The 22,265-nt window shown below is 43.2% G+C and overlaps 1 protein-coding gene across 1 annotated transcript in view; it reads right to left on the bottom strand.

Annotated features, from left to right (window-relative positions):
• MEGF10 (multiple EGF like domains 10) overlaps positions 1 to 21,718 on the bottom strand; it is a 108,159-nt gene extending 86,441 nt beyond the window's left edge. Inside the window, exon 1 of the mRNA XM_074856295.1 lies at positions 21,639 to 21,718. The gene's annotated coding sequence lies outside the window, so the exon portion shown is untranslated. The remainder of the gene's footprint in view (positions 1 to 21,638) is intronic.
• Positions 21,719 to 22,265: the final 547 nt, after the last annotated feature.

Raw genomic sequence — 22,265 nt, 5'->3', positions numbered from 1 at the left:
TTATCAGCCCTCTTCTCCCTCAAATCAGTATTAAAAGGAGAGGGAAAGAAAGTTCAGCAGAAGTCAAGTTTGCATAAGGCAAGGAGGCAGGGTAAAGGCAAATGCAAGCACACCAGATCCTTTGCTGATGGACTCATTATTCTTCAGGGGCAGGCTGCCAAACATCACAAGCATGGGTCACTTCACTGTAGCTGTCATTGTCCACTAAATCAGAGCACTGTTCACATTATTTTTTTTTCCAGGCAGATAACAAGTATAGGTCTTGAACATGCAAACCTGTGATTGTTAAGGTTACCCACAGCACGTGGTACTGTATGTTCAAGTTATTCACACGGGAAGTTGACAAGATGAACTGTTAAAAAAAATCTTTTGGCTAAATGGGCTGTCCAGTTATTTTCCACCCAGATGAAAAGTTACCAAATAAAGACAGTTAAAGCTGTCTAGAATCCAAACTAAAGTATCTGACAAGCACACTCTAACAAGATGAAACCCTGATATACTTCTTTTACCCAAGACACTTTAAGTGAACCATACAAAACTATGTCAGGTAAGAACACTTACCTATTTCTGGTCTGGGTATTAGTGGGCAATAGTTTATTGCTTTAACTTCTGGCTCTCACACCAAAATAAAAAAGGGAAAATTCCTCAAGATGCTTAGTGTTCCTTCATCCCAAGCCAAATAATGAAAAAAGAATAAGCAGTGGACAGAGAAGCTGTATGTGAGATGAGGAAGGACAAACAAAAGGAAATTGTTTCTAAGAAGAATTTATAAAAAACCAATTTTGTAAACACAAGACCACTGAAAATTTTCACAGGGTGTGTCTGTACTGTTGATGGTAGCATTGTCCCAGTCATATTTTTTGTGTAATGGCAACGTGCAGCTTGTCACCAGGTGACAACTTGGGACCAAGAGTAGTTCCCCCTTCCATGCATAGGGAAGGGCATGCAGAAGCCTGGTTTTAGAAAGGCCACCCTCAACCACCATCCCTTTCTCTTAAGCATGTGTAGATCTGAGGTCACTGTTTTCCAGCTGACTGCGCATTTGCAGGAGAGCTATAGCAGCTGTTTGTTGGCTGCACACTCCAGCCAGATCTTCAAGGTCTTTCTCCTCCCCTTTCAGCCCCTCACCACAGCTGCAGATTGCCCCTGGGCTGGCCAGCTGCCCCCAGGGAAGCCACAAGTCACATTTTGGAAGAAAACAGTGGTGGGATGCAGAGACACGTGGCAGCCAGGGGCTGGCTGGTGATGTCACCCAGCTGGGACATGCTGTACCAGCACAGGGACCAGCAGCTTTCATTCTGTACACAGATGGCACTTACCAGCCCTAGGCATCTTTCCAGGGTGGCTGTTGACAGCTAACGGTCAGTTAACAGTAATGAAAGCAAAACCACGTATTTTAAGAGAGGCTATACAGCATTGGGCTTGATACAAAAATCATATCCACACAGACTTCCTTTCCCCCGTCTTCCCCTTTTCTTTTCTTAATCAAATAATGTATTCCTTACTGGACCATCACGCTGTATATTGCTTCCAGGACTGTTTTAATAGTATAGGTGAAGGCCAGAAGGCTAAGAGTAAAAATGGTTGGATGCATGTGTTTAAGGGAAGTTACTTCTCAAGTTAGATGTTAGTGCAACATATGAAAACTGTTTATTACAGGATAACATGATAAGAAATCTGTATCGAATTTTTAGCATAGTCCCTTAAGCAGATAGCATCACCAAACATCTGATATTTTTTTTTTTCTAATGGGAATCATAGGAAAGGATATTATATTCATAGTTGCAACTGTGAAAACTCTGTGGTTGCTGACAAGTTGCCTGGGACAATCCTGTGGTTGCTTAAATACACCAATGTCCTGGTCTCACTGCTGCGGAAATTCTCATTCATGGTTTTACCCTCTCTTGACTGTAGCTTTTGTGACCCCTCTTGTCCTTTTATCTCGAGTACCAGCCTTCCAGACACTGTGTCACTTCCAGTTTATTGCCAGCACATAAAGGAGTACAATCACAAGACTCAGACAATTCCTTTAGCTTCCTATGCAATTTAGGATCCATTTCATGCCTGCCTTCCTTTAAAAGTCATCTGTTTTCTTGTTTCAGTCCTCTTCAAAGACCACCTCTGTCTCTCTCCTTCCTCCATTACATGCATATTCTCTTTTTCCACATACATTTCCATCAAACATTAGATTCTTCCCTTTCCCAGATACAATCTCCATTATTGTTGGCAAAATTCTTCAGTCTGCAGCTCCCCACACTTGTCACATCCTTTCACTGGACCCTTTCATTACAAAAATAAGACCTATGAACACCCTCATTTATCTGTAGCTTCTACTTGCTAACAAGTTGTTATAATTTGTGAACAAATTTGCTGGTAGCACTGCTTCAGTATATTTATCTTTGTAAATCATCCAAGGAAATGACATTTTGCATATAACACTCTACAGAAAATAAAGTTGTCATTCCAGTTAGCTCCTGTTTTCATGATTTAGACTGAACATTTCACTTCTATAAATCCTTATCACAGTACTTTGTTACAGATTTCAATTTTCAAATTATTTGCTTTTTTGGAAAAAAAGTTGATTTACTCTGATGCCATCTCATTTTAACAGCTTCTGAACATTTCAATGCATTACTTCCCAGCTTTTCTTTCCCACCTCCAGCAATCTAGTTCAAAGTGCAATGATTCATTGCACAAGCCTCCCACATCCTCTGCAAAGTAAATCCAAAACATTCTGGTAGGAATGGGGAACCCAGAAGTGTTCCCTTTGACACTTCACTCATTCTCTTCTTCCATCTTTTATTTTGGCATTGGCAAAGGTTAGAATGGATGTAGCACTCCTGCATTCTTTCCTCAAACAGGAAAATGGAAGATTGTAATGCAAAACCAAAAGAAATTGGATAATTCTAGTTTTTTAACAAAACCGCAATTAAAGGGACAAATCCTATTCCCGTTGAAGTCAAAGGGAATTTTGCTCTGAACAGCTTTCAGTAAGACTGCGATATAACCTGATGAGGCCATCTTACAGACTGAGCAACACGTAAGACTGGTTTTCACAGCAAATTGGCTCAACAACATTGGGAGATCCTTACAGTGTATCATTTGGAGTTGCTACTAGCTGGAATAAATGGAGGGAGCTCTATAGATCAACATGTACAAGACCAGACCCATTTTGCCACCTACTCATTTCATTTCTCAGCCATCTCCCTGTCTCTTTCCACCACAGTTAATTTACTACTGCTGAAGGCCCTAATGAGATGCCATCAAGTTATCATACTGTGTCCATTTATACTGGTGGCAGTTGTATATCATTGCTACTGCCCCAGGAGAACTGAGGCAAGACTGAAGTTTTATTCTAACTGTATACCTTTCATAATACTTGTTAGCATACACAGTTATGGAAAAAATGTTATATCTACAAGCCTTCTCCCTGGCCTTTACTTACTAGCTTGTTTGATTTGCACTGCTCCTTGACATTACAGGTTGACAGTTTGGTCTCGTTATCTCATATGTGCCCTGTAAGATCTACAGACGTAATATGAACAACAGGCCAAGGAGTAGCTGAATGTTTAGGACATCAAAACTCAACATTATATTCTTTTTAAAAAAATATTACAAACTTAATACCATGTTTGTAGTTGTGTAATTTTAGTGCTTAGTCTCCCCATCTGTCAGCAGAGAAAAAAAAAAAAATATTCTTGGGGAGAAATTCAGTTTACCAGGTGCCTATGTTGTCTACAGGTCTTCCCTCTTTCATGTGCTTGTGTGTGTGTATGTGCACATGTGCACCTGCACACTGATGCATATATATATACACATATATGCAGATAAATGTACACAGACCCAGACAGATACAGTATACTCCTAAATAGTTGAAGCTGTAAGTCAAGATGCTGTTTTAGTGAATAAATAATACCTCTAAGAAATAAAACTGCTACAAATGCTTGTGATGGGCAGTAAAAAAACGTGTTCTTTCCAACGATGACAAAGTAAACAACTTTGTACTTTATCCATAAAAACACTTTGATACTGAGTAATTTCATATCAAAGCTACCAGTTCTGATTTATATCAGCTTCAGTTTTCTCTTACCATATTTTTAAGACATCTCAAATCATTCAATTCTTAATTTCTTTAAATAATGAATCAGACTCTCCTTTAAAAAGAGTGCCTGGTACGTCATTAAAAGAAAATAATGAAGGCAAATGCCTTAGAATGTCTAACAATCAATAGAAGACATTTTTGGTTGCAATTTATATCTTTTTTCAAGATAATTTCTCTTACTAAAATATGTTCATTTACTTTGGTTGCAGGTTATCTGAAACCTTCCTAAACGTCTGCTGCTAATTCCAGCTGAAGGCAGTGTAATTTGAACGCAGAAGAATAGGACCACATTTTTATTAACTTGAGCACAAGGCCCTAAATCCCTCAAAATATTATCCTGCAGGACATATGTTGCCTTCTTTAAACCTGTACCTCTTTGCAGTATGGGTTGTAAAAGGACAGCAGTAGCACGAGGACGTATCTATCACTATAAAAATGGTCTATTCACAGCATTGTCTGACAAAGCACCTTTAGTAACACGGCACCCTATTCAGAGATCTAATTTTTGCAGACATTTGTATGCCAAATTAAAAATATCTCTATGATGGTGGGTTTAATGAGGTACTTTGTTATTCTCTGTAATAAAAATTAAAAGAGAGAGACAGAATTCTTCAGCTTAATTACCACATCTGTTATTAGGCACTTTACTGTGATTGACTGGAGTGTATGTGTCAGAGACTGTGCCAGAAAACAGGCCAACTTTGTAAGAAGACTTACAACTTACAGCCCAACTGGCATTAGCAGCATCTCTGTTACAACTTCTGCTGCCGCTCAGTTAAAACTACAGGAATGTTGGCCTTGGTTCAGTCATTCATTAAAAATAAAAACAAGTATTGCGAACTGCGCATGGATTTTTTTAAAGGGAAATTAAAAGCATTCACTGTTTTCAGAAGGAAATGCAGTGGTCATCTGGATGTGTGAATGTGTCTCTCTTTAACAGATGAGAGACATAAGCAATCCAGAGTTTGGAAACCACGGGATGAAATTTCATGTTCAGTAGTACATCCGCTGCTTTATTATGCTAGCAGACAAGCAACCAGCTGAGAAGACAGTGAAAAACAGCACAGCATTTGCAGAGGGACTGGACGATCACGGTGAGGGAGCTGCTGGGAAGACTGAAAACAGAATGGATGCTCTCCTCTGATCTCCATGGAAATTTGGGATGAAATCTGAACTCACTCATGAAACTGCTTGTTCTCCCGGAAATCCAGAGCAGTGCAACAGCTCAACACTGCCAATTTGCCAGGTCACCTTGCTGGCCACAGCAGGGACACTCCAGGCAGCTTAGCAGGGCGCTTCATGCAGAGACAGCAAACCCAACTGCAGCTCCCTGGCAGCAGACAGTGCAAATGAGTGGGAGAAAGCAAAGCCGACATAAGAGGAAAAGATCAGAGGAGCCACCCTGAGAGATCTCATGATGCCAGGAGGAAGCACATCCCTCCTTCTGCCCATAGCTGTATTCTGGGTGGTGCTGACAACGGACCTTTGATGACTGAATACTCAGATTCACTATCACGACACCTAGTGAAAACTCCATGCTTGGGCTGGGCAACAACTGCTATTGCATGGTTTTTACTACCAGCTAATCTTCTTTTGGCTCTAAAAACCAAACTCTTAGAATCTACCAGTCCCGACACAGCAAAACAACTCTGAGTTTACATGCACTTACTCCCTCGACTAACTGCTTCTTTCCAATTTCACACAGGCTTTCTACTAAGAGCGCAGCAATGTATGTTCCTATTGTCAGCAAGGAAGACAGACAGGCCAGCTGCCATATTGCTTAAAATTACTTCTCTTCATCCATTCTGTCCAGTAAGGAGCAAGGGATTATTTGACCTTCCCTACTGATTTTCTGCACTGCTCTACAGAGTGCAAAGAAAGGTAGCAATGTGTAGAAGAGCAACAAAAACTGCACCAATATCCACTGCATCCACTCCTAAAGGCAGAAAGATGCCCTTGTGTTGAAAGCTAAAGCATATTAAAGTCTATCATGGGCTGGGGCAAGCAACGGGTGCTTCGTCTGACCCAGCCTATCAGCTGCCCAGTGAACTAATCCATGAATAAATCTTTCTTCTCTCTGGAGGGCAGACTGTGACATTAATTCCCTCCCTCCAGGAGAGCAAGTGACCATTTTCTGGAGAGTCTTCCCCAACGGGTGAGATGAGCCAGGGCAGATGGTCTCTGTCACTGTCTAAAGGTCTTTGTTGTGCTCTCAGGACTCCAAGGCTGCTCCACACTGCAAAGGGTTCCAGAAAGTTTCCATATGCCTCTCTGTCCCGTCTTGCCTCCCGTGTGCCTTTTGCAAATATCTGATCTCCCTCAACCCCTTTAATTTAGCAAAAGATAAGATTCACTTACTTAAGCACCCTTCTTTTTAGGTATATGTTATGCAATAATCTCACATACAGTATTTTTATCGACATAACTCCCTATAAGATCTACAACACTTTTTCTAACACTATAAGCCTTTTTGTTCTTAAGACTACTCTTAATAACCACACTGTATATGGAAAGTATTTAGACTCCTGTCTAAATGTTTTATTTCATAAAACAAATCAACAACAGAGCTGAAAACAGAATTTAGGTCTGCTAGTCTCCATTTCAATCCTACTCTTAGGACCCATGCCTCCAGTTTGGTATTTTGCCACAGTGGCTATAAGATGAACATCATGCTTACAGTGCTTACTGTGGCTGTAGTGTCAGAATCATGAAATACAGACCTTTGTGTCTTAGACATTTACAAAGAAACCACCACACACAATATCATGACTGGGAGAATTTTTAACAGATTTGGACCACCTCTGAAGAGGCCAATAATGCCCTCTAATCTGGATGCTTTTTCATTTCTTTGTTTTTCCCATTGGTATTCTTGTTGTAAACTGCAATGAAGAAAAACACATGTATATATCTAAGAGAAAACCTCAGTGTACTACAACTTTGTATTTCCCTGTAGAGGTAATTTTTGGAAGTGTAGTGTGAGAGACTCCCATAGGAGAAGAGGAGGAAGATTAAAGTACATCCTAGGACGCAGCCTCCAGAGATGCTTCTGCATGACACCAGCCATTTTTGGAGTGACTGTAATGGCTTTCTACTTAATTCCAAAAACTTCCTACTGAAGACCATGATGCAGCAACCTCAGACTTTTTTTACATCTCCTCTCATTGCTAGATGAGAAAAAGCATTTCCTCTTTGCATCCCAGCACTACTTTAGCAAACCAACCCAAACCAAACCAAAATCTACTTTCTGAAGTTGATCCACTGGCAAAATAAAAACTGACTTGTAAAAGGGTGTGATACACACAGAAAGGTTGACAGTCTGCAAAGATACAAAAAAATACTTCTGTATTTTAGCGGTGCAGACCAGAACCCCAAATCATTGCCTCCTCTGAGGTTCACTTACCATGAACACATATCCTGGCTGTCATTATTTGTACATCATGCAAATTGGCATGAACTAGTGTTCAGCAAGAAAGAATGGATCATATCTTAAAAGTGCATTAAAGTTGCAGAGGAACAATATTGTTACAGAGATGAGATTAAGTCTCCCAGCTGTCTGAAATGGGTTATGGAGATAGAATAAAACTACTGACAGCAGTGGGGATACTTAAAGCAAGGAAACATTTCTCTTGTTGTGTTTTTGTTCCATTTTTCAACAACTACTCACCCAATCTTCTTACTCAGTAATTAAAAATGCACCTTTTTGTGGGGTCAGAGTTTAAACAACTTCCCCGGAACTAGTGAAACTCGTATCTATTCAGTACCAGCTTCTGTCTTAAACTGATGAAGCCCTGTGGCATACCTGCATAGCAGTATTTGCAACGTGTAGTGCCTTTAATCCAAAACAACCCTAAAGCATAAAGAGCACTAACTTTGCCATGCATTCTCAGCAGAGTCCATTACAGAGCTGGAATTTAGCTTTTTCCTAAAAGAAAATTTAATAATCTATTAAAAGAGGCCAGTTGTTCTGGCTTTGATGGAGGTGGCTTTGGGATATCTGCACAACACAGACATGTGTGTGTTCACAGATCCTATAATGCATTACCCAGGTGATGCACAAGGGATCCATGTTCACACACCTCACCTCAGTTACTCTGCAAGTCCACTGATTTCACTTGAGTTATTCCTGGTTTACTCAAGGCAAGTAAGAAAATCGGGTCTTCAGCTTCGGTTCTCTTATGTCTCTTTTAAAACAAAACATGAATCTAGCTAGAATTAATTTATAAAAAAACATAAAGCACATTCTTTGCACACAGCTAAAATCTTCATGAAATCTTCCCTTCAATTTAAAATACATATTTCAATCTCTCTGGCAGGTACCCTTCAGAAACAGTTGTTATTTACCAATATCACTCTGGGGACAAAAAAAAAAAAAGATTAAAAGATCAAGTTACTCTTCACTTCCAAACAAGCCTGGACACAGCTGTACATCAGCTTCCGAGCAACTGCTTCACAAAAACACAACAGGGCTTCTGTCTTCCCACAGGGTTTGCTCAGGTCATCCGCATGTGGCATGGATTAAAGCAACACTAAAGCTTCATTACACAGCAGGCGGAGCCACGACCTAAACGCACAAGCCGGGGGTGCTGCTGGTGCCACTGGTAAATGCCCCCGTCGTCGCGTCAGGTGGTCTGCCCGAGAGGACTCCTCCAGCGCCAGGAGGAGACCATGTACAGCTCTCACACAATCCGCAGCCAGGATGGAAAATAAGGATCTGAACGATTTTTCTGCTTTTACATTTTCACTGTCTAAGCAGAAGGAAGTTGGAGGGAAGTAGACAAGTGTGTTAAGAGGGGTGTTTGTAGGCAAAAAGAGGATAGGGAAGAGGCAGCCTCAGATTTCGGTGGTGATAGAGCAGCGGAGTCAGGCAGCCTGTGCAAATTGTAAAATTTTCTTTAGAAACACCATTGTCAAAACTGAAAACAAGAGGAAGGCACAGTCCCCATGTCAAACACCTGAGTATGCAGGGCAGAGGCTCCCCGTACACAGATGCCTCCTCAACCTGATGGAAAGCCAGAGCTCGTCTCTCAGCGCCTAGGTGGGCCACAGATGGAGTGCCCAAGCCCACAGAAGCCTATACCCTGGCCAAGGTTTAAGACCGCAATCCCCTGCACAGGAGGGGGATGAGACAGTTTTACCAGGGCTGATACACTTGGTAGATCATCAGCCTTCCGGCACCTCAGCACACAAGCAAAACAGTCAGCAGGTATGGGGAGGTGGGTTTTCTGCTCCTGGACTTACAGTTCCTTGAGAACTTGCAGAGTGTTAAGTATTTTTTCTTTCGTATGGCTCATGCCAGGAAGACAGTATCAGAGCAAAGCAGTGGCAGCAACCATCCAGCCACAGGTGCCCAGATTTTTGTCATGGCAGGAAAAAGTCAATGTCTTACTAGCATTCTTATGCATAAAAAGCAATCATGTGGTTAATCAGAACCCACATAGATAGATAGATAGATAGATAGATAGATAGATAGATAGATAGATAGATAGATAGATAGATAAAATAGTGCACTGCAGCCAGTGAAACACTCCTCAGCTGCAATATATCAGTAACTCCTACCAAAGGGCAAAGCCACACTGAATAATTGCACCAGGCTTTGTACTATGCCTCTCCTCCATGCTATCCAATCAACATACAGCCAACGCGGACAGGTATTAATTACTTCTCAGTCACTTCACCTTTCATAGAATCATAGAATTACAGAATCATTCCGGTTGGAAAAGACCCTTGGGATCATCGAGTCCAACCATCAGCCCTACTCTACAAAGTTCTCCCCTACACCATATCCACCAACATCTCATCTAAACCACCCTTAAACACATCCAGGGATGGGGACTCCACCACCTCCCTGGGCAGCCTATTCCACTGTCTGACCACTCTTTCGGTGAAAAATTTTTTCCTGATGTCCAGTCTGAACCTCCCCTGTTGGAGTTCAAAGCCGTTCCCCCTTGTTCTGTCACTAATCACCTGTGAGAAGAGACCAGCACCAACCTCTCTACAATGTCCTTCCAGGTAGTTGTAGAGAGTGATGAGGTCTCCCCTCAGCCTTCTCTTCCTCAAACTGAACAGTCCCAGCTCCTTCAATCGCTCCTCATAGGATTTGTTCTCCAGGCCCTTCACCAGCTTCATTGCCCTCCTCTGCGCTTACTCCAGTACCTCGATATCTCTCTCGTACTGAGGTGCCCAAAACTGGACACAATACTCCAGGTGTGGCCTCACCAGTGCAGAGTACAGGGGGACTATCACCTCCCTACTTCTCCTGGTCACACTATTTCTAACACAAGCCAGGATGCCGTTGGCTTTCTTGGCCACCTGGGCACACTGCTGGCTCGTGTTCAGCTGTTTGTCAGTTAGAAACCCCAGATCCTTCTCTTCCACACAGCTCTCCAGCCACACCTCCCCAAGCCTGTAGCGATGCATGGGGTTATTGTGGCCCAAGTGCATGACCTGGCACTTGGCCTTGTTGAAGCTCATCCCGTTGACGTTGGCCCACCGATCCAATCTATCCAAGTCTCTCTGTAGTGCCTCCCTATCCTCATGCAGATCAACACTCCCGCTTAACTTGGTGTCATCTGCGAACTTACTGATGATATACTCTATGTCCTTATCAAGATCATCAATAAAGATGTTGAACAGAAATGGTCCCAACACCACTTGTGACCAGCCACCAGCTGGATTTAACTCCATTGACCACCACTCTCTGGGACCGTCCATCCAGTGCTTGACCCAGCAGACCATTCACTCATTCAGGCCATGAGCAGCCAGTTTTTCTATGAGAATCCTATGGGGAACTGTGTCAAACGCTTTTTGAAAATCCAAGTAGATAATATCCACAGCTTTCCCCTCGTCCAATAGTCGGCTCATCTTGTCATAGAAGGAGATCAGGTTTGTCAGGCAGGACCTGCCTTTCTAAAACCCATGCTGACTAGGCCTGATCCCCTGGTTGTCCATTATATGACTTGTAATGGCACTCAAGATGATCTGCTCCATGACCTTCCCTGGCACCAAGGTCAGACTGACAGGTCTATAGTTTCCTGGATCCTCCTTTCTGCCTCTCTTGTAGATGGGTGTCACATTTGCCACCCTCCAGTCCAATGGGACCTCCCCAGTTAGCCATGACTTCAGGTAAATCATGGAAAGCGGCTTGGCGAGCACATCTGCCAACTCCCTCAGCACCCTTGGGTGTAACCCATCCAGTCCCACAGACTTGTGTGCATCCAAGTGGTGTAGCAGGTCTCTGACCACCTCCTCTTTAATTGTGCTGACCTCATTCTGCTTCCCCTCCCCATCTCTCAGCTCATGAGGCTGGGTGTCCAGGGAACAGCCAGTTCCACTGCTAAAGACTGAGGCAAAGTAGGCGTTAAGCACCTCAGCCTTTTCCTCATCCTTAGTTACCATGTTTTCCTCTGCATCCAATAAAGGAGGGAGATTTTCCCTAATCCTCCTTTTGCTGTTAACAAACTTATAGAAACATTTTTTATTATCCTTAACAGCTGTAGCCAAGTTGAGCTCTAGCTGTGCTTTGGCTCTCCTAATGCTCTCCCTGCATAGCTTCACTACATCTTTATAGCCTTCATGAGAGACCTGGCCCCTCTTCCAAAGGTCATAGATTCTCCTTTTCTTCTTGAGATCCAGCCAAAGGTCCCTGTTTAGCCAGGTTGGTCTCCTTCCCCGCCTGCTTGTTTTTCGGCACACGGGAACAGCCTGCTCCTGTGCCTTTAAGACTTCTCTCTTGTAGTATGTCTAGCCTTCATGGACTCCCACATCCTTCAAGGCAGCCTCCCAAGGGATTTTGTTAATCAGTCTTTTGAACAGGTCAAAGTTTGCCCTCCGGAAGTCTAAGGTGGCAGTTTTACTAACCCCTCTCTTTGTTTCTCCAAGGATCGAAAACTCAATCATCTCATGATCACTGCACCCTAGACGGCCTCCAACCTTTACCTCCCCCTCAAGCTCTTCCCTGTTCACAAGAAGCAGGTCCAGGAGGGCACCTCCCCTGGTCTGCTCACTCACCAGCTGTGTGAGGAAGTTATCCTCCACACATTCCAGGAACTTCCTGGATTGTTCCCTCTCTGCTGTGTTGTGATCCCAGCAGATACCCGGGAGGTTAAAGTCCCCCACAAGAACAACGGCAAGTGACCGCGAGATTTCTCCCAACTGTTCATATAAGGCTTCATCCACCTCACTGCTTTGGTTGGGAGGTCTATAGCAGACTCCCACAGCAAGATCTGCTTTATTGGCCCTTAACCTAATCCAAACACTCTCAACCCCGTTACCACTATACTTGATTTCTGAGCTTTCTTTGCTGCTTCAAGGAACGTGGCCTTTGTCCGGAAGAAGGGACTGTGAAGTAGCAGCAGGGGACACGCAGTCTCTGATGAAAGAACCACCCAGGGTTTGTGGATATTCACGTGCTCACTCCCAAAGCATGTGAGAACTCATAAAGGATGTGAGTAACGGCTCTGGAAGTAACATCACAAAATTAGGGGCAAATAGGACAATAGCACAAATGGGCAAATGGGACTCCCATTTAGGAGCTCATAAAAACTCTGTTTAGACTTAAGTGTCTGTTTATTCCTATTACAATTACTTAGATTTTCTATGAAAGTAAACAGTACTCTAGAGAGGATCTAAACTAAGACTTGTTGAACTCAACTGATGTATCTCCTTCCCATCTTTTCACAAAATCTTCTTGAGATGTTTAGATTCCTGAAAGTCTCCTAGGAGCATTGTAAAAAACAAAATTTCACAAGTTGCAAAGCTCCCATATTTTGATGTCACTGAATACAGTAATTTGGATGCTACCAATGCATCAGAAAATACCAAATGGATGGGAGCACCTGACAACATCAAACAGGACCATGAGAGCTTACATCATGAGAGATAGTGACACCTATACCAAACTATATCTAGCAGGCAAGAATCATACAGTACCATCTCTACATTAAGTCCTACCCATTACTTTTAAATTACATACTCAAATGTCTTTGTCTTTTGTGGTCCCAAAACCGAACATTGTACAGGTGGATGCGATTTGAATAGTAAAGCACACCCAGAACATGAGTTCATTTGTACATTAGTACTTGGACATAATTATTTCCTGCACTGAGTAACAGGGCCACATGAGAGATGGGATTTCAGATTTGGAGAGGGTGTTTGCTTTGCTGTCCTCAGGAGACAGACAGTGTGCTGTTTCACACGACATGCACTTTTAGGACATTCATAGTGACATTATAATTTAAGAGATTCTTATGCACAAAAAAGTAATTATATGGGTAATTAAAATCCACTGCTGTCATAAGGCTGTGCAGTGGCCTACATCCTTTAATGGCAGCACATACAGAGATCACAAGTATCATTTCCACAGTGTTTGCAAGAGAGAAGGAAATTCTACCTTCTATGCAGTCTGGCACCATTCCAACACAGTTTTAAAAAAAAGTTATTAAGAACTGATCCTTTTCTTGAGGACTGTTTGAAAAAAACTCTCTGTCTAGCCAGCTTTACCCTCAGCAAGCATTTATTCACCTGACTTTCTCAGGCAGATCACTGAATTTCTTAGACCAACAGCTGAGTCTCCCCTCCGACACCAGCTGGGCTGTATCCTCAGTATGTCCTTCCACTAAGAAGATTAAGGTAAACACTGGAGGAAGAATCTGGTCGGGAGTCTAACTATGCCAACCTTGCTGCCCAAACAAAACACCTCCTGGTTTTTTTTTTTCCCAGGAGCAGTGGCACTCTTCAACCACACTCAGGTTAAAGAAAGAAGCAACAACCACCAAAAAAACACCCAAGTGTCAGGCCAAAATTGGCTGGGATTTTTACTAGCATGTAAAATTCAGACAAAATCACTAAACTCTCAAGTTTTGATCCTCAACCACAAGCAACTTGACATAAAAAGGAATTTGTGAGCAAAAGTGCTAAGTTCATACAGAACCTGCAACAACTCCTCAGAGTTCTGTTTTTGGAGCGTGGCGGGTGAGTGTGGGGAAGGGCTGGCTGCCGGGGGCAGCCCTCAGCACATGCTGGATGGGGCAGGACTGAGCATGGCCCTTCATTGATGCAGGCGGGAGCAATAAAATCATCGGCTCTTCAGGCACTTGTGTTGTGTATTTAAATAGAGCTACCCATATACCATACTTCTTGATTTATTATTTGTACCTCAAACACAAAATACAGCCTGACCTTCTTCAGATTAATTTTTGATGACACAGATCTCTTAATATAGGCATAAGTAATTTTGGTGATCATCTCTCCCAAAAGTATAGACAAAAAAACCCTCCAAAGAAAAGCCTAATGATGGGGAACTGAATAAATAAAAAGATACATTATTTAATACTACTCTGTCACCAGTTGCAAAAATGCTTTCTGTTCTTCTTTGCAGTTCAACAGCTTCTCTAAAGTAAAATATTCACTAGGAAAGTGCAAGCGAAGTAGGAAAAATGTGTCAGTATAAACAAAACACAACTGCAGAATTTGAAATAATTTTATATTTTGAATTTCTGTATTCAGAAAGTGTAACAGTCAGAGCAAAATCAAAAAACGTATTTGAACCTTACATGAAATTAAGGAAATTGAACTCATTATACCAATATACCAACAAACAGACGAAGTGCTCTGTAAATGACATGTTTCCCTTGAGCTATGTGTTTAGGAGTAAATACTGTTCAAAAGCAAACACAAGTTTAATAAGATCCTCAATCAGAATAAGAAAATAGAAAAAGGAAGAGAGGGAAGGGAAAGAAAAAGGAAGAAAAAAAGAAAAAAAGGGAAAAAAGAAAAAAGGGGGAAAGGAAAAATTAGAAGAAAAAAGGAAAAATAAAAGAAAAAAAGAAGGAAAAAAGAGAAAAAAAGGAACATACAGCAGTAGCTAGGGAATGAGTCCAAAGTGCCTTTGCTGGGTAAGACCACCAGCGGCCATCATTGGGTGCCACCTCTTGTGCACTGGAGAAGACAATCCAGCCCTCAGGGCTGCAAAGGCGAAACAGTTGATTTTAAACAAATATATTTCTAATTGAAGAGCTTTCCACTCCAGATGCTGTATCCTATTTTTTAAATAGATTTACAATGACTGACGCAAGTATGCTGCCTTTGGGGCCAAGACTGCTGCAGCTCACAAGCTGTCAGGGACATTTCTTTATGCATCAAGTGCTCTTCATTCTTGCCAGTGGTCTTGAACCCTCTGAAGAGGGTTTATAAATCACCAAATAAATGCTTCCCACAAACACACACTGGCATTATTTGCACCTAAGTTCCAGTGATCATAACATGTGTGTGTTAACACACCAGTCTGGTCCAAAATTTTGTAAACACTTTAGAAGAAACTAGAACTCAGTTACACATGCTCAAAAGCACAATGTAGGAAGCAATCTTGGAGCACAGAACAAAAGAACTGGAAGATCTACTTGGCCTGTTGACATACTCTGTCTTATTACCACCGTGTCTGTCCTCAGTGCTACATTAAACGTTTTCTGCTGATTCCTGACAGCAGCTTCCAAAAAAACATAAACAAATCAGTTATGTCAATTTGTACTTACAACTTAAACAGACCTTGGCGCACACATACACATACGCGTGTGCGCGCGCGCACACACACACACACGTCTTTTTTTTTTCTTTTTTAGCATGCAACTGCTTCCAGTGTATTCATGTTCTCAGGGTGACCAAGCGTAGTCTGACTATTGGCTTTGGGAGGATCTGATGCCAGTCAGGCGTGCATAATGGCCTCTTTGTCTGGCTGTCACATGAACAGCATTGTGTTACAATCACTGTCACTCCTGGCTTAGACTGCAAGGCATGCTTTCACACAAAACATTCGCTCTGGGAGCTCTTTTTGACAGAGCCCTGTGATCGAAACTCTCTCGCTCCTCTTTAATTAATCAGTTCAGCAATTCCAAAACCTTGTCAGGATTCAAAAGCTCTCACCCAAATCAACTGATTCTGAAACTTCTCTATGGGTCACATGAAGAAAGGGGCAAGTAACTTAAAATAGCCATCATCTAAATCACTATACGTGAATCAACACCAAACTGAAGTGTTGAGCAACACAGTTAATAAAAAATAGACTGCCATAGTACAAAAGGTCTGAATGAAGCCCACAACAGTGAAAACATAGAAACAAATTTGATTTAGTTCACCTTTGCAGTATGTGAGGTCAGAAGGATACCAGCATGGTAGTGGGATCCCCCCAAAACCCAGTTTAGGAGAAGACAAACACAGCATCACAGCCACAAATTCCTCCTTTTTGTTCCACCAGCTAGCAACCTCACTGTTCCCACCTGTGTCTACAGTGGAAGCCAGATGCACCCTGTAACCCTGATCTTTAGATATGAATTAGGACGATCAAAACGAGACTGCAGTGCACAGCTTCCTCCAGCACATGCTGGCTCCCAATGGGAAACCCCAACGCATAGGCAGAGCCAGAGCTAGGCAGCTCTTGGGCAGCTCCCACGTTCTAGGTTGGCATGGCCGCAGAGCTGTGGCATGACTGCAGAGTACAGGCGGTACGCAGCACTGCCAGGTCCACTGTGAACCACGGATGAGGATCTCGTCATGACTTTTCCTAAACCCTTTGACAGAAGAGTATTTTGTTCCAGATGACAGTTGGGGACAGGAAAAATCTCAAGTCAAAGTTATCTCCACCTTGAACATTTTTCTCCTGTGCTTCAGAAAAATGTCTGCAAGATAAAATCAAAACATTTCCACAAGACAAATATGAGTAACTTAACAGGTGATAATGTTATTACTTGCTGTCTAAATCCTTTAAATTCACCAAGTGCCCCAAAAGAGTCCTGAAAAGTAGATAAACAAGATTTCTGTACATGGAGAAACTTCAAAAGATGCTGTGAATGTGCTGAACTCATTGAGACCCTGCACAGATGTCTTTGTTTTCATTAATGAAAAATATTCTCACAGGGCTAAGACCAAAATATGTTAAGAATGATGTCCTTCTGCCCTTACTGTCTCCCTGAATCATTCTGTGCTGAATGCATTTGTCTTGTACAGTTACTTATGGAATACAGTGCTACTCACTTTGAAGAGGGCTTACAGGATTTACCCCTGAAGGAGATAAGCATGATGCAGCACAAACTCATTGTATAGTGCTTGCGATATACAGAAGACTTTACAAAGCAGTGGCATCTTTCCAAAAGAAATGGGGGTGTGCATGGAACAACAAACTACCAGCTTGCTTATTGTTTTCTGTCCAAGTCATTCTTTTTTTCTTTGCAGTCCATCAAAGTAATGTATCTTCTGCTAAACTCTGGTTTGGTGTTCCACCCTGCTGCTGCTCACAGATGTGTCAGTCACCCTAAACTCACATTATCGCTCTCTTGATCATTTTTTCTTTCCTGAGCAGCCTTGACCAGCCATCCCTTTTCTCTACATCATCCACCACTGTTTCAAGCACTCTCTTCCAGAGCAGCACTGCCCATGGGAGACATCACCAGGCTGGGTCAGGGCCCCCCTGTCTCATGCCTGGACAACTTCACCCACACCACAAAGCGCTGCTGGTCTTCTCTTGTCCAGCCTGATAAATCCACCTTCTGCATTGCCCTAAGGTCATGGCTTGTCCAAGTCTCCCCTTGCCTTTCATGGGTCTCTTTCCATGCCCAACATTCCTCATACTCAACAAGATGTTGAGCCCTTCTTTGGCAGGGCTACGGTACTATCATTGATAATATACTGGTGTTTCAGAGAAGTAGTTCTACATCGTCTCCTACTTCAAGACTCTCACCTGAAAAAAAACTATCATTAATCCCTTTAAACATTTTAATTTCCATGATTTTTGATTAATAATGACTGGGGCTTGACAGTTGTTTTCATTATTTCATTGTCCTTCCTTATTTCCTACTTTCTTTTGTCTTAAATTTTAGACTATAAAAGGCAAAACCATTTTTGCTATTATTTCTGTGCTGTTGTACAGCTCCTGTGACTGGAGTGGTGGGACACTTACAGCTGTAAGAGCTAGTGTTTCTATTTTAAATATAAGACATATTGTTATGAAGTCTTCATATGCAAGTGTCTTTGCAAGAGTAAATTGGCATCTCTGCGTGTTAAACAAAAATAATTCGGTAGGCTTAGAAGAGTGTTCTTTTACAGCAGCAGAAAAAAGATTAAATTTCTTTCCTGAGGTCACACAGCAAGTCAGTGTCAAAGTTAAAATTATGCTTTCTGCTTCCCAATCTATATTCTTTCATTGTCTTGCACATCAAAAGGGCTCAGAATTAGCTGACTATGGGCTAATTTCTCTGACAATCAGATACAAAACATAGATAAAACATGAAGAGCTGGCTGTCTACATTTTAATATCAACCTAATGTGTACATCCAAAGGCATGAACCACAAATCCTTACACAAGCAAAACATCAATTAAAGACCGGACAGTTTGAATGGGTTAATTAACAAGAATGCTGACACAATCAATAGAGCTATTCTAGTAAAGCAAATCCCTCCCCAGAATAGTCCTCCTATTTTTCTGACAGATGGCTTTACATTATACATACGCTTTTCGTAAGAAAAACATTTGGAATATCAAGACACAGATTCTTCTCATAGATGAAAAAATAATGCAGTTATTTCTAAGTTCATGATATGCTGATTCTAGCATATGTTTCAAATCTTCAAAGGGAAATATGAGTATCAACTACTGGGAAACCCATCTCTTAATATTAAAAATCAGGGTCAAATTCCACTGCTGACAGTGAGCTGGTAACATAACTACTATATAGTGAAATCTGGTGCCACTGGCATCATTCATCAAGGAAGGCACTGCTTAGTGCAAATAAGGACGTAAGTTCCACTACACCATTCCACCCCACATCTAAAAAAAGGCTTGTAGTGGATTTTCACTGCTCTACGCTGTGTTCCATTTAAGACATGAATATTCTGGATCACATGCATGTTATGGTATTTTGTATGGAAGAATCAACGTATCTTTGAGTAAAATTGTAGCACATATGCAAAGAATCTGTTTATTTTTTTCCTTCCCCAAAAGCCACTTACTTCCCTTAATGAGAAGAATTGAAAATGCCTAGACAAGAAAAAGGTGTGTAGAGACACAGTGCAAACTCCTGCCAAGTAATCTGAATATAAATTCAAGGGATCCTTACCAGCTGCAGTCAAAAGCCCACTCCAAACTCTGTCAGATGTTAATCAAACTTAAGTGTGTTAATGCACGGTTTGCACAGATGAGTCAACTGCTTTTGTCAAACAGCATTTGCTTCCCTAGGTGCATGCCCCCATAGAGCAGAATACATGCTTTCATGGAAAACGTGGTTAGGAGAGTCACCACAGGACTGTTTACTTGGTCAAACTCTTCTGTTCAGCTGCAGGGTAGGAACAGCTCATTAACACTGTAACCGCTGGAAAAGGTCCTCCCAGTACCCACCCTGTGAGGACACAAACCCACACCTCCAGTCACATTCAAAGTGTTGGCATATTTCAGCTAGAGCAGCTAAATGGTAAAATTTATGGTATACGAAGGGCTAAAGCATCATGCTATTGAGGCAAAGGCAGTACAGTTTCTGTCTAGTGGGGCTGCCTGGGGGGAGTTGAAACTGGCGTGCACAGCCATGCCCCTGGAGAACAGTGCAGACTTTAGACCCTTTCACCACATGTTACTCAAAACAGGGGAAATTAAATAGGTACAACCATTTTACTTCACACAGGTCACTGAGCAGCCAGCAGTTGAGAATCTTCTGGCAAGACACAGACTGTAATCAGTGAGCAAGGCACAGAAAATTCATTGCCAGTCCTGTGAACTGCTCATCTTCTAGCAGAGACTTCTAAACACTCCAGACTTACAACTGCACCACCTTAAGAAGCCAAATGCAAAGCCATGTCATCTCCACAGCATATTAACAATCAATACTAACATGATGCAAGTGATCCACCTCTTGTGGGAATGACACACATTTAAATTTGATTGTATGACAAGGCCACATGGTGATTACAGTTGTCTGTGTAAGAAAAATTGTATAAATTTTACTAGATAATGCTCCATGTTTTGATGCTGTGCAGGTGCATGACTTACAGGAGCAAACAAGTAGAAACTTGGGCCTAAATTACGTTGTTTGTCCAGTTTATTAAAAATCTGGAGCATACCTGCCCAGCTGGCCTTTCTGACCTAAAACAGAAAATCTGCAGGGCCACTGAGTAGCAACCGATACAGATAATTTGGCCACCCAGGCTGTTATTTTCCTAAATTCTGTCTCCAGCTCAGACAGTTCACGCCCCTCTGCGCTTCAAGAAGAGCGCACATACCTAATTACGTATGCTTTCCTCCCGGTATTGTGTTATTGGGCACAAATGCCATTTAGGGGTGTTGACAATGAAACCAAAGCCTGAAGTCAGCTTGCAGTTTCAGTCTCACATCAGACATGCTGCTCGGTCAAAGCATCTAAGACTTTTCAGCATAGGTCTGTAGCTTATCTGCTGGGAAACAAATGTGACTCTACAGACTTGGCTTTTTGGGGTTTTTTGTTCTTCCAAGTTGCTGGATAAAAACATTTTTCCTAAATAGAGTCATTATGTTAATCTGCTTTCCAAACTGCTCCTGCCAAAGCTCAGTTACAAACCTGAGAAAGTATGCCATGAAACATCTCCAGTACTGGCAGCATGTTCCAAACCGAGGTTTTAACTCACTCTATAACCAAAAGTTGGCACTTGAGAAAAACTTCAGAGCTGTACACAATGCTGGGAAATACATGTCTGCTTTGACTACATTTAAGTACTCAATAACTGGCAGCTACATTTAAGTAATATGTAAGATTACCAAAAAGCCTCATTCTAGGAAAAGCAGCTGCTTATTTTTCCTAATTGACTTGTGCCTACATTTCCAGATCTAGCCTACTTCTTGGCTCAAACACAAAGTAGGAAATATTTACACTACTATGCCCGTCGCCAAAAGAAAATCTGTACAGGATACCACACGACTGAGAATTTCTCTCGGCAGCTTCTGCTGAAAGACACATGCTGGAACGAAGTTAAGTTATTAAACAGATGTGCAGGTCATGCTTATTTACATATACACACAAACATCCCTCTATCTCAGTATGTACCCTCGTTCCATTCTCCGTTTCGGACTGCCAAAAGCCTTCCGTGCAAACGAACGGTAACCTTTAGAAAAAGATATTTCTCGCAAATCCTTTGCTCTACGGAGAGCCTGAACCGAGCCGTCCCGGCTCCGGACCGCTGGCGCGGAAGAGGGAGGCGGTGCGAGCTGAGGGGAACGGGATGAGCCTGCCCGGAGCCCCAGCGCCGCCCCACCAGCCCGGTCACTCCCCAGCGCCAACGCGGAGAGAAACGCGCGGGCGCCCGGCTGCTCTGCCAAGGCGGCGGTGCCGACGAGCGGGGCAGACATCCCACCGCCACCCCGAGGGCGCTTCTGCCGAGGGCGACCCCCGCTCCGCTCCACGAGCGGGGCTCCCCCGCCCCGGGATGTCGCCGCGCTGCTCCGCCGCACCCGCGTCCGGCACCGCGGCTTGCCGGCGCCGCACCTGCGGGGCGGGGCGGGGCGGGTCCGTGTCTACCTGTCCCTGCCTACCTGTCCCGCGGGCGCCCTCCCCGTCCGAGCGGACGTCGGCTCCCGCCGCCGGCTGCCGCGCCGCCGCTGCGCCGAGCCAGGGGCGGTGTGTGGGGCGGTGTGTGCGGCGGCGCTGCCGGGGCGCAGCCTCTCCCCCGCCCGGCCCGCCCCTGGCCCCTGGCCCCGGCCCCCGGAAGCGTGGAGCCACGACGGACACGCAGGCAGCCAAACGGACGCTTAACCACTTACACGCTTATTCGGGCTGGTGTCGCCTGTGGGCCACTCGCCGGCGCGGATTGCTGCTCTCCCCCGCTCCCCCCCTCCCCGCCCGCCTCAAAATAGCCTCCCTCCGGTCACTTGCAGGCAAAGCGAAAGCCACGTAGGGCCCTCAGCAGTCATTTTGTTCAGCCCGGTGACGGATGGTACCGACCCGGCTGGCGACCGAGGAATAAAATCGCCAAAAGCTCTTTAGGTCCCACGAGCAAGAGCTGGTTCTCGGCTCCGTCAGGAGACCCAAATCCACAGAAAAACAAACGTCATGTGCTCCCCTCCAGTACTCCTTGAGAAAGGAGGGGCAACATCAGTTTTACGCTTCTATGTATTTCTGCATATTTAAGTGGAGATAACTCGTTATTCCCCAAATATTTC

Source organism: Strix uralensis, chromosome Z, assembly GCF_047716275.1.
Source record: "Strix uralensis isolate ZFMK-TIS-50842 chromosome Z, bStrUra1, whole genome shotgun sequence".
Lineage (NCBI taxonomy): Eukaryota > Metazoa > Chordata > Aves > Strigiformes > Strigidae > Strix > Strix uralensis.
The sequence above is the reverse complement of the archived record's forward strand: the minus strand, read 5'-3'. Positions and strand labels throughout refer to the sequence as shown.